This window comes from Harpia harpyja, chromosome 23, assembly GCF_026419915.1.
Source record: "Harpia harpyja isolate bHarHar1 chromosome 23, bHarHar1 primary haplotype, whole genome shotgun sequence".
NCBI classification, from domain to species: Eukaryota; Metazoa; Chordata; class Aves; order Accipitriformes; family Accipitridae; genus Harpia; species Harpia harpyja.
This window is the reverse complement of record NC_068962.1, coordinates 9308437-9322783: the sequence shown is the minus strand read 5'-3', so window position 1 is coordinate 9322783 and position 14347 is coordinate 9308437.

Here is a 14347-nt window from a genome sequence, read left to right as displayed (position 1 = left end):
CTAGTTGAAAGTGTGTGGATAGTCCATGTCATGCAATCACTGAAAAGAAATTAAAAATAGAGTCAAAGATTAGAATGCACAGTCATGAATTTACTTGAGGAATGGCAGCTAAGAGACATGTCCCTTCCTTTTCCCTTATTAGGGTATATGCCTACCCCACCTGCATAAGCCTCTGGCTCCTTAATGAAATAAAATGGAATGATCTTCCTGATCAATGCGGAACTTTAAGAAGCCATACTGAGTGCTCCTTCTTAACAACAGTCTTAGGAATCCAAATAAGTCTTAAGTGCTTTTTGCTTTACTTAACAGCTTAAATTTGTTCATCTTGCCAAAACAGGTTTTTTTGGGGGGAAGAAAAGATTAATACAGCTGAACTGCTCTATTTTTATATCTCTTTCAATTGATGTGAAGTATGTAAAATTTAACCATGAAAAATTTAACTTATATAAAAAATCATATCTGATATCATATCTGATAATGTATCTTATCTATATATCTGCTATCTGCTGATATCTGATAACATATCAAATACTCCTGTCTTGATTTTCTTAGGAAATTTTGATTCCTAATGCAAATGATCTGGTTTAGGCTGAGTTTTTTATTTTTTCCCTTGCATTTAGGTGTTTAATTTGTAGTACTTTACCACTACATTCTGTGTGTCTCACAGGACTCTTCAAACACCTGTGTGCACCAAATTTATTCTTTTATCTGATGCTAGGAACCCTGAGGACAAATTGATCAAGGAAGGAAAGGCTCACCTCCCCTAAATGCAGTCTGCCTCTTACATCGAACCAGTAAAACACTCAGTAGTACATCCTTAAATCCTCTTGAAGTGAATGAGACTGATTAAAAGTTCCATGTAAATCAGGGCCTCAGAACTCGTAATTCTAACCGCTTTGGGGTTCTTACTTTATGAGAAAGCAGTGCTGGTGGAAACATGCCTCAGTAAGAGTGTTTGCCTTTTGATTTTCTCAGAACGCTCTTGCCTACCCAACAGCAAGATAGCTACATGGGCATCAGTTCACCCACATGCTCTGCAATCAAATTCAATTATCTAATTACCTTACATAGTTTGTGTTGTACAATAAAAACATTGTTCTTCAGTTTTGCAATGTTCTTAATTACTTTAAAAAACATAACATTGCTGCAGAGCAGCATTAACACCGAGTTCACCACATCTTAGCTCAAACATTACTGTAGTGCTGAGCCTTTCCTTTAACTTTTTTTGAATTGTCATGTAAAGCAGAAATGAAATTTCCAAGGAAATTCTACATTTATACCAAAATGACTGCCAAGTAAGAAAAGGTATAGTTAAAGAAATAGCTGTACTGTCCCATTGTCTGATATCACTATATAAACAAGTACTAGATTACGCTAGTAGGTACTAGATATGCCCCACAGAGTCTATATTTTAATAAATTGGGAGAATAGCACATTTTAAATTAATGGACTCTGTTTTTACTACATATTTTAAATGCTATCTGCCATCTAGTGGATTTAGGTTTGGCTTCAAGGAAACAATGGCTTTAGCTGTAATCAATCAAACATGTTATAACGCTTTGTGATGAAACTGATATTTCACTAAATGTTGAAGTAACTGTCAGCCCAAATTTGCACCTGATAAGAAGTAATCATTGGTACAGTGGATGTCATCAAGACTTTTAAATGTTCTGCAGAAGCTTAACAGCTTATACATAATTTACCAAATGGGATTTAAAAACCTCAGAACCATTCTCCACAAAGGATATCCATACATTCATGACAAGAGTTAAAACATTGCTCATTTTGATAACTCTGCAGCTCATTCAGATTAAAAAACAGTTTATCTTTCCAGTCTCTACAGTGGGTAGACATACCAAGCATGTACAAACCTCCAGGTATGGTACAGAGGATTCAAACAAGTTTCCTGAATCATTTGCTTGAGTAGAAATAACAATGCAAGAACAAAGAAAGATTAATAGGTTTGTCAAAAAATCCATTGATTCAAAATATTTCTTCCCATTTGAACAACAAGCAGTCATCCTGTTTGATATTCTAATCCCCATGAGTGTTACCCTGTGCAGGAGATCTCAACAAATGATTATTGTTTCTTTTGTTTTTTTCTTCTTTTCTTTTTTTTTTTTTTCTTAACTAATACTCTCTCCATGAGTACCTGTGCAACACTTTCTCATCTTGGAGTATGTAGCTCGTTCTCGTTGATTGGGGATTCCTTTCCTGGAAGACCTTCTTCAGACTGATACCTTTGTTGTTGGTGTCGATGTTGAGGAGCAGGTAGATACCCCAGGTAGCCACTTAACGAAGACAGTGAGGACCAACAAATTCAAGTGGTTCTACCCTAAACTTGAGTATCCCTTTTGGAAAAAAAAACAAGAACAAAATCCAAACAAAACAACATTGTCTTACCCTAACCATGTCTCCACCCCAACCCTAATCCCAGCCTTTGCTCTCTGTCCAGCAAGCTACCCACAGATGGCCAAAGAATCACGAGGTGAATTGATAACCCTTTTGTCTCTTTTGCCAGCAGGACCTTCTTTCTCACCACATCCTTTTTCCCAAAGTTTTTGCTCAGGGATTTTCTTTGGATGGATTCTGTGGGTCACCTCCTCCCTCTCCTGAATATATTGGCAGGCACCCCATTCAGCCGTGATGTAAAAAATAAGTTGGAAATTGAAAACCAGATGAGTCTTGGGCTTTCATTTAGTGGTCCTGGAAAGGGAAGTTCCCCTGTTGTTTGAGTTGATTTAGAGAGAGGCCAGACAGCAAGGATGAGAAAGGCCTCTCCAAGCACCGCCTGTTCTTTTGTGGGGTAGATTCTTCTCCCTTCATGTCATCTAGGCTTAAAGTTAAGATTAGAGTCAGGGCTAGACATAACATTATGGTCGGGGATAAGGCTGGGCCTTAAATTTTTGCTATTCTTTAACCAAGGCCTGTGTATCCCGTTCAACCATGGTGCTGAATAGCATGAACCCCTGCTGGTCTCAAAATTCAAATACTTTAAGAATTACAGAGTGAAAGTGGGTATCAGTTAAACTTGAGAGTTTTGTTTGAGAAATATTATTTCCTTTCCCACCAACAGGCTGAACCATGACCCTAGCCTCTTCTCGCATTTGGTGTAGAGGTACTTTTCCATCACTAGTCCTCACAGTCTCCTAACAAGGAAATCTTGTACACTGTTTCCAATGCATTATAAATGTACATTATTTTATCCCTAACGTGGTATACTGTGATATTTCATTTCAATGCTGTCCAATGAAAAAAGATTAGGGAAAATAAGGTGAATGTAGTTAAAAGGCAGAGAAGTGCTCTTCAAAAGCATCTTTAAAAAAATGTTCTATTCCCTTAACAAAATGAAATATCATCTTAGATATTGCAAAGTATCAAAGGTTTAAAAAGTGGAAGATGTCTGTATGCATCTCATTAATATAAAAAGAATGGGTGAAAAAGTCACTAAACTTGGTCTCACATTTAGAATATTATTTATGTTTTACAACATGGTTAATTTTGTCTCTGATATTTCTCCCTCCCTTTCTCACTCCTACCACAGTCTAATAAAAGGTTGTATTTCAAATGTAAATCAGAATAGAGTAGACCTTGCAATATGTAAGCATTTTGAGACCATATCAGCATTAATAGCAGAGAAAGTTCATGTATTTGCATATTGTTGTTGCTAGTTAAAGAATGTATTCTTTAGATTTACCTGCGCATATTTTCACCATCAATGACAATAACACAAGCATGTAACTTAAAGAACAAGAATAAGAACAAACCAGAAGTAGCTTAAAGTTGCATATATTAAACATAGAAATTCTTTTGACAGCAAGAATTTTGGGAAAAGCAGAACACAGTAGCAGGCAAGTATTCATGACTAGATTTATCTGGAATAATGTATTCTTCAACAGATTCTTCTTCTCTCTCTTTTAATAACACTAGTTCAACCAAATATGAAATCAGAATCTAAGTGCATGTAGGTGAATCTAGGTTGGCTAGCAGTATCATTTTTAAGCATCTACCTTTATATTAACTTAATAATAAATTCAAAACATATAAACCCTTGAAAAACAATAGTTTTCAAAAAAACCTTAACTGCAAGATGCATACTTTCTTTTTATATAAATTTCACATTTATATTCATAAGATTTCGGATTTATATTCATGTAAATATATATTTATAAGATCAGATTTCAGTGCAAGTTATATGTCACCATATAATTGATTAGTATATTCTTAGATTAGGAGATCTGCTGCAAATCGTTAGACCAGGGAACCAAAAATAATAAGTCACTGCTGTATATGACATCTAGAAGTCAGTTGCCGCAGTACTTCATTTAAAGGTCTGTGTAGGACCCTTAGGCTTGGAAATGCTCTGGGGTGGAATCAGCAAGAATAAGCACACTGAGCGGAACGAGTCTGCTCGGACAGCAACACGGGGCAGAGGCATGGGCCCTGAACACAGACCCGCCTGCAATCATTTACGCTGCAGGAAGGAACATTTGTCTCTTAGCATCTCTAACCTCAAATATTCTCCCGAAGGCAGATGCTTTCATTCTTTTAAAGGAACAAATGAAACAGAAGGAAGGCTCTCCTGCCAAGATTTTGTTTTCTTTCCTCTGTTAAAACAAGAGACTGAATTATCCGAGCTTTGGGGAAAAAAATTAGAAGCTTTTCTAAGATTTTTTAATTCTTTTTCCCTCATAAGAATAAAGATAATCCCCTAAATCTGGGGTAATTCTCTGTAGGTCTCATGGATTAAAGCTGAGGGAACAGGTACAATTTACTGGGCTGTAATTATAAAAATGCCTCTGGTGTGCAGCTAGGGAAAGCTGTAGAAACTAGAAACAGTAGAATTGTAGATATTTGGTTAGGGAAAAAAAGATCATTAGAGGGCCTTAGTATTTTTTCCTTTAAGGAAAAAAAAAAAAGAAAGGAAACTCCTATGTTGAAAAGGAATTTGTTTGGAAACCTTGTTATGAATGTCAAAACAGAGAGAGAACTGCCTATAGTTTGAGTAGAAAAGTTCTCCAGAAAACAATACCCTAGCTATTAAACTGTTCAGAAGCTATCTCAACATATTGCCATTTTGGGGAAAATGATAAAGACATTTTTGCTTGCTTGGATTTCTTCTTTCTTCAGAATGCATACTAGAAGACCTTCCACATTTATATATTCATTCCTTTCATGTTCATATATTCATTAAGCCTGTTCATGGTTTAGGACATACTTTGGTTTCCTTGGAGATTACATTCACCAGAAATACTGCTGTCTGTGGCCAAGGGGCTTCATAGTTATGATAAAGCCTAACCAAAATCCTGTTTGCCATGTTTCAGAATAAATTTAAAACCCCCTTGAGAATATCCATACGATCATTATGAAGACAGGTAATAAGTGCTTTTAAAAAGAGCTTTTTTCTCTTTGAGAAAGGCTTAGGACAATTTTCCATTTAAAAAGAAATGCAATTTTAAATTAAATCATCAGTTGTGGTGAGAGATAATGCTCTGTAGAATTGTCTTTAGTTTTATGTCTGTTCCCAAAGTATAGCTAAGAGAAAAACATTAACAACTCATGTTCTGTCACACTTTTTCCTAATTAACTCTGAAACAACATTGAAATATGAAATAGTTTTAAAAGCAAAGAAAATATTGTGACATTTAATAAACTAAATTAATTCCGTTTTTAAAAAATATTTTTAAAAATATTCCACTCATAAATTTCATTCTTGTTTGACTTTTGCTTCTATTTTCTCGCTTGAAGTCTTGAAATAATTTCTCATTTTAATTTCTCATGTTGATAGAAATTTGGCATAATAGAATGCGCATTTATCACATTCTTTAAAGTATATCAAATGGTATTTTTCAGTTGCAAGTGCATCTTTTCCTTTTGCCCTTACTTATTGTTATTTATTTAAATAATTTCATAAATAACACAATCACAACGTTAAATCTGGTGAGTCATCCCAATAATGAAAACATCTGTTTTGGTTCCATTATCCAAATTATATAAATTAAGAGCATTTTCAAATAAAAATAAAAAGTCTAAACAGTACAATGTTGATGCAAAAGAATCATTCTCTAACATTTATATTAACTTGTTCAAAAATATGATTCACCAAGAAATGAAAGACACTTGTGAGTCCAGAATCTCAGACTGAATTTCACAAGTTCCCCCATAAACTGGTTCAAATATGTCTAGAATTTAAAAGAAGACAAACTTTTGTGTATTGCCACCCAGGTGAGTTGTAACCCATACTTCCATAGCAATCTCCTACCCTCATCAACCTTTTTTATTTTCTTTAGTTGTGTATAAACTGATGCGCTCGAGATCAGTTGGTGCATTAATCTGAATTATCTTGATACATGCTGGTACATGTTTCAGGATCATTCCTTGTTCCCAAGAAGTATTTGAAACACTTATGTAAGATTTGTTTGTGTAGACTGATATGTCATTCACAAATGCTCTTTTTTCTTAATTTGCATTTTTTTTTAAATTTAGTGTGATAAGATATATTTGTAAATTTGTATTAATAATTTAGTTACATATTTCCAGAACAGCTATCACAGTATCAAAATACAAATCTGTTGAAAGGAATATTTCTTTGGCTTCCAATTTATAAAAGGAGTTATGCGTAACTAGATTCAAGCTATTGTTTAGTATGAAGCATCTTTTGATTTCCTTCGGACAGCTTACAAGTGGCTGGAGTTCCTCACTGATCATGGCTGTGCCACTCTTCCTTTCTGATTGTGCCGCAATAAGAATCAAAACAGCTGGTAAAGACAGGTTTTACTCTAATTAATTATTAAAGTATGGATGATTGTTTGAAATCCAAGAGATCCATGAAAGAATCAATGGCAATTTCATAGGCTCCATGATTTAGCAAATCAGATAAGTGTTTTCTGTTACTGGTTATGATCTGTTTTCTTATAAGTGTCTCTATTTGTCTCTAATAATTATGATACTCCTATTTTCAAGTGCTTGTGTAAGAATTTGTCCATATAACATTTAAGAGGATGTGCCAATTCACTATAAAAGAGAAATGGCAAGTTTTTACAGTAAGAAATAGATGACCATGAGAGACAGAGTGAAAAAAACCCAGAATTCAAATAGTATAGAAGGCCAAATGATTCACTTTTGAGTTAATGAGATCAACTTCTGCTACATCTTACAAGAAAATAAACACAGCAGAAAATGTTAGGCTGTGTACTCAGTGCCTGAAGCTGCTGGTTCATGGTGCTCATAAAGATGTCCTAGATAAATTCAAAGAGGCCACAGAGTTATTGGGGTAGCTATTTTGGGCATAAGAACCATGTTTACACAAGAATACTTGTTGACACAAGATTTAAACAGGTTTTGAATAAACTTACTTTACACACTAGAAAGCTTTTAGCCACCAAGAGTGGTGAGACTCTAAAACAGCCTCTCAGTAAATGGAAAAGAGTCCATAAGAGTTTTAAAGGTTTAATATGGTGTTTGATGGGTTTATGAAGGTCTTGTGTAGCACAGATGATTGTGCTAGCACGACCATGCTGGATTCTGCACCTGGGACAGAGTAAGGCTAGGCACAAGTATAAATTGGGAGAGGAGAGGCTGAAGAGCAGCCCTGCAGAAAGGGATCTGGGTGCTGGGTGCTGGTCGACAGCAGGCACAACAGGAGCCAGCAGTGTGCCCTGGCAGCCGAGAGGGCAGACCCCATCCTGGGGTGCATCAAACACAGCATGACCAGCCGCTGTATTCAGCGTCGGTGCGGTCTCACCCTGAGTACTGTGTGCAGTTCTGGGTCCCACAGTTTAAGAAGGATGGTCAGGTCCTTGAATGCGTCCAGAGGAGGACAAGAAAGCTGGTGGCAGGGCTGGACGGCATGTCCTGTGAGGAGCGGCTGAGGACGTTGGGTTTGTCTAGTTTGGAGAGAAGGAGGCTGAGGGGCGACCTCCTTGCTCTCTGCAGCTTCCCGAGGAGGGGACATGGGGAGGGAGGTGCTGAGCTCTTCTCCCTGGGGTCCAGGGATGGGACACATGGGAATGGTTCAAACCTGCGCCAGGGGAGGTTTAGGCTGGACACTAGGAAGCATTTCTTTACTGAGAGGGTGGTCAAACCCTGGAACAGGCTTCCTAGAGAGGTGGTCGGTGCCCCAAGCCTGTCAGTGTTTAAGAGGCATTTGGACGGTGCCCTTAATAACATGCTTTTAACTGTTGGTCAGCCCTGAATTGGTCAGGCAGCTGGACTAGATGATCGTTGTAGGTCCCTTACAACTGAAATTATTCTATTCTATTCTATTCTATTCTATTCTATTCTATTCTATTCTATTCTATTCTATTCCATTCCATTCCATTCCATTTCATTCCATTCCATTCTGGATTAGCTATCCAGTTACTAAGGCAGCCAAGGTAAGAATCAGGTACCATTTCCTCTTGACTAGGGTTTATTCCATGAACATATTTAGCTTGGAGGAAAAAAAAAAAAAAGAGATATAATTCAGATGAAATATTGAAAGACCATTATGTAGGGAAAGCTAGGTGTAACCAAAGTTTATGAAAAAGTTATTTTTTCTTCAGAGGAGCCACTGAATATGACAAAGAATTGAGGACAGTGTCTATGGAGGTGATAATCATATGAATAGTAGAAGAGAGGCTACAGAAAATGGAATGGGAAAAGTAAATAATTTAGGATATTTCAATGGAAAACAGACACATAGCAGCTTTTAAAGAATTTCTAAACAGCTTCTATAAAAGGCAGCAAAACAAGAAAGAGCTGCTCTTATATTCCAAGAAAGACTTTTTACTTTTAAATGAAGCATTACAATAGAATCTGAAAATCTATTGACACATATATGTGGATTTCAAAGACAGAGGATATTGTCATTATAAGCCTTAGTACAAAGCGTTTTGGAATAAATTCAAGGAAAAAAAAAAAGTCAAAAGCAAAATGTAAAGCCAAGGATATGACATGTAATTAATTTGGTAAAAGAAGTAGAAGGCTATGTGGTAAACCATTAACATCATAAAACGATGTTTGGTTAGAAGAATGTTTTTACTCTAGGTTAAAATCCTATCAGGGCTTTCACTGTTATAATCTGCCTGGATGGTATACATATTTTCATGAAGGATGTGCCAAGGACAAGTGAATACGGAAGTTTTCATGATGGTTTTCATTAGTGAGAACAGAACAAATCCGTATCCTTGAGATTAAGAACATGTTTTTAACTGGATCTTTTTTGCTTCTACATTCTTTATCAATATGTTATTAAAAGGGAACTAAAAAGTGTGATATAGTGTGATATTTTCATTTGCTGATCATTAACGATGGCTTCTAACGAAGAGGTGATAATCCCTTTTTACTGCACAATTGACAGTATACATACATATTTGTTTATATTGTGTCTTTATTAATTCATGCATTTTTCCTGGAGCATCATAAATAGGCTACACTTGAAGCTGGGACACTAGTATAGACTTGTGTTTTGGGATTATAAGGAGAACTCTGAATGAACTGTTTTATTCATATGCTTGCTATCAAACTAGATTAAGAGTAAAGAATTTACTTCCAGTTGAGACAGATGAAATCTCAGAACATTTTTACCATCCTTTACACTGCGTAATACGTATTGGCAGTAGGATCACCTAGCTATGTAACTTGTTAATTTTCCAGTGAAGGGTCTCCACCTATTGTGCTTTGCCACACAAGAGTGTAACTATCAAGGGAACAAAATGGCTTATTTGCTTCACTTGACAGCCTGGATCACTGGTGAAATGTAATATAGTTCTAGACATGTAGATGCTGATAGGTGGTAATGTAGATGCTTCTTCTCGGCTTGAAGCTGTGGTTGAAATTTTCAGTTTTCATAAGGAAGATGAAATTGGAGACACTTTAGCAGCTCACAATGAAAGCTCTGACTGTTTCATGTCATAAAACCACAGAATCACAGAATTATGTAGGTTGGAAGGGACTTCAGGAGGTCACCTGGTCCAGCCTCCTTTTGAAGCAGGTCTAATTAAATCATGATATTCAGGCCTTGGCCAGCTGAGTTTATGTCTCCAAGGCATAAACTTGGAGGAAGGACATAAACATAAAGGGAGACTCCACAGCTTCTCTGGGTAACCTGTGCCAATGCCTGATGACTCCCTTTGTAAAGGCTTTTTTTTCCTCTTATCTGGTTAGAATTAGGTCTGCCCTGAGCCCTCCCTGAGAGCGCTCAGCCTCTCATGGTATGCCGTGTGCTTGAGCCCCCTTATCATGCTGCTGCTGGGCTGGACTCAATCCAGGAGGCCAATGTCTTTCTTCTACCTGGGAACTCAAAACCATATGGGCAGATATGGTCTCATAAGTGTCGAAGAGGGGAATGATCATGTCCTTCAACCTGCTGGCTGGATTCCTGCCCACGTAGCCCAGGAGGCCGTTGGCCCTTTTTGTCAAAAGAGCACACTGCTGACTCATATTCTACTTGTTTTCTACCTGAACTCACAGGTCTTTTTCTGTAAAGTTGCTTTCTGGATAGGTGGCCCCAAAGTTTCACTGTTGCATGGGATTACACACTCCCAGGTTCAGGTCTTTGCACTTGTCCTTATTGAATTTCATAAGGTTCCCACAGGACGATACCTCCAGCTTGTCAAGACCCATCTGCTTGCAAAGAGAAAAGAAATTTGTCATGGACATCTGAAACAACTAACTGGGGAGAAGCAGCTGAATTTGATGGAAGGATGGAGCGCAGAAAATCTGAAACACACACAAAAAATTTTCCCCTTCCTCTAACAAGACTGCTTCCTCTTCAACAGTCCTCCCAAAGGGCTTTTACAATATAATCTTTGACAATAGACAGAACATGAAACTCATAAAAGCATCCCATGTAAGCAACTAGTAAACTGGAAAAACATGGTTTGATAGTAGATTTTTTTTTTTTTCCTGAAAACAATTTCATGTGGAAAAAAAAAAGTATCTTCTTGGGTTTGTTGCTTTATGATTTTATTTGTACCGCTTGTTCTCTTGGAGGACAAAAAAAATCAAAAATGACCCAAACCCCTCCAAAAAAAAAGCAGTTGCTCCCATATCCTAAACATTTTCTTTTTTTGAGAAAAGATTAGTATTTTCCATGCAGTTCTTCTGTTTGTTAAAATTAATAGTAGTCACATAAGTGTACAGAAACAAAATGGTAAAACAGTGTCAGAGAAATAAAGTTTTAAGATTTGATAGTTTTTGCTTATTTATTTCTAGTAAGGTGTGATGGAGTTTTACACAAGGTCCTGTCTAAGATTTCTTAGGCATATGTAAAATAATGCTTTTATTAAAATGATGGAAATGCAACATATTTCCAGAAGAAATTTCAAATGGTATTTTAATAAGCAGGTCCTTATTTCTAAATGAACCCACACTGACGGAGACAGATGGTGAGAGAGCTGGTCACATATGATAAGAAGCCGTTTTTAAAGCTCATTATTGACATTTTTATTCTGTATTTTTCTGTGTGTTTCTCTTGAGTTATTCTATTGTCTGTGTGATTTAAACAATAACATAGCAAAAAGAGTCAGGCAATGTGGGCAATGCATTTAGCATGGATGAGCATTATGATCTGGATAAATGATGATTCAGCCCTGTTTATCCAAAACATATAATCTCAGTCAGAGCTTTTTGGTCTATAGAAACAATAGAAGATACATGGCTGGTCAGACCCAAGGTCATTATTATTTAGTACCCTGCCTCCACGAGTGATTAGTAACACGAGTTCACAGACTTTGAGTATGGGGTGTTCAAAGAATCATCCTTCCCTTCATGTTTTTCATCTGCTAAGCATAAGTAGTTCAGGGATATCTTCATCTAAAGATTGTGCATAGGCCATTGATTTTAATAGCCTCCATGAATCTATCTAATCACTTTTAAATCCATTATTCTTCTGCCTTCCCCTGTATCCTATGGCAATGAATTAAATAGTTATACAATTCATTAAAAAGTACTCAGCTTTGGTTTCTTGGGTTTTGTAGGTTTTGTTGGATTTTGCTGTCTGTTAAAATTATACTGAAGACAGTTCATAAGAGAAGTTTTGATTTCAATTTTTTTAACCATACTCTATTCTCCATTCGTAACATCTTTCATAGACTTCTCAATGTTTTTCAAGGCTTTTGAAGAATATCTTATTCAGTTTCTATTCATATCAGAGCCATTCCATGTTTTGAATCATCTGTGTTGTCCTATATATTTTCAGTTCCCTCTGAAATATCCGTTTTGAAGATGTAATCCCAGTGAATTGTTCACTGTGGTATGGAACTGAGTTTTCATATGTGTCCTTTGCTCAACTGAATGTCATTGACATACATAGAGTTGACTTTTCTCCGCAGTATCTCCATCTGCAGAACATAAAATAAAAACTAAACCAGGGATAATATATTGAAGTACAACATGTTAAAAGATAGGGGTAACAATAATTCAAAATATTCTAACATGGGCAACTCTTCTATGCAAAGTATTTAACAAAAATGTTTAATAATACAACAGAAGGCAATGCACTGGGCATTTGCATCATGCTTATATTGATCAAAAGGGTTAATTTCCAAAAGGAAGCAATATAGACTGTATGAATTCCTGGAATGCTGCATACACAGTTGTGATTTAATAAAATGACTTATCAGAGGTGTGGCTGTGACATGTCAGTCAGGCTTAATTTATGAGGTTTCTCAGGAATGGTAAATGTAGAACTAGCTGGAGACAATTCCATCATGGCTATTTCTTGTTCCATTCACAAACTTGCATGCCAAAAGACAGTAAGAAATGATGAAACTGTTGGTGAATATTTGCCAAAACATGCAGTTTCCTCATACATTGCTCAAATACCAGATCTCTTCTTGGCTCCTTACTGAGGTGTGAATATTTCAGTTCTGATGAACAGTCATTTTCATCTGATGTTTTTGGTTGCTTCATGCTGAAGTGAGATGCGTGACTGAACATTTGCAAGTGTTGGCATCAGGAATATGAAAGTCTCCCTGTGCAGTAGACTAAGATACATGAAACACAGATGACATCATTCTTGAACTGCTATCCAGTTTCCAGATAAATCTTGTGGAACATATCCAGGAAGTGAGTGCCTATGATAGCTAAATATTCTTGCCTGCCAGTGTTTGCTCTCTGACTATAAAACTGGCAGAGAATCAGGAAGTCTTAAAGTGGGTTTCAGTTCGGGTGAAGAGGAATAAATAGACTGTTCTGAATGTCTGAGTCAAAGGGCATTATAATGGTATTTAAGCAGACTGTTTGAACTTTACCATTTTGCTCAGGTTAGTGGAATGTTATCTTCCGTCTTGAGAAGCCACAAAGTATCTTTTAGGGCACTAGAGGCACTGATGTACATATCAACCCATTTGAGAAGCCTAACCTCTGCAGAACATGACCACAGGTTTGGGGGAGTCATCTTCACTGGTAAATTAGAGTTGAAGTTATTAGGGCCAGCCAAATTCCTCTGTGAAGATCAGTTATAGCCAATTTACGAGCTTTTGCAGCAGAAGAACTGTGTTAGTTTTGCATGAAGAATGAAAAGAGTGGAATTAGGATGGTGGTTTAAGCTGATATAAAACTTGACTGCTGCTAAAAGTAGCAGTTCCACCCTTCTTCCCTTATCTGCATCCTTTCCTCAGTGTAACATGTTCTGAGGGAGAGGTGGTACAGTTCCCTAATCCCACTGAATTCTTCTCAGGTGTTAGAAGGAAAAAAAAAATCTCAATCACATCAGAAAGATGATCTATCTTAGTCTGTGGCTCCAAGATTACCAGAACAAGCACGGACAACTGAGAACAGATAGATGGGGACAGAAGAGAGAATGGGATAACTGCTGCATAGCAGTGCAGCATGTCCTTAACTCAAAGAGTCCCCCTGTTTTAGTTCATACTTCCCATGAAAAAATGTATGATTAATCTACTCTGTCACTCTTCTCTTGTACTTTTCTTATATAACATAGCTTCCTAACATAAACTTTTGAAAACTGTGGTTATCTCTAGTAGTATTTTAGTTATCAGTTTTAAGGCACAATTATATTTAGTCCTGAAGCTTATAAATACAACATCCTGTATTGGGTTTGCGTGGCAAGGTTTTGGTAGCGGGGGGGCTACAGGGGTGACTTCTGAGAGAAGCTGCTAGAAGCTTCCCCATGTCCGACAGAGCCAATGCCAGCCAGCTCCAAGATGGACCCGCTGCTGGCCAAGGCTGAGATCATCAGCGATGGTGGTAGTGCCTCTGGGAGAACAGATTTAAGAAGGGGAAAAACTGCTGGGCAACAGCAGCCGGAGAGCAGAGTGAGAATACGGGAGAGAAATAGCCCTGCAGACCCCCAGGTCAGTGCAGAAGGAGGGGGAGGAGATGCTCCAGGTGCCGGAGCAGAGAT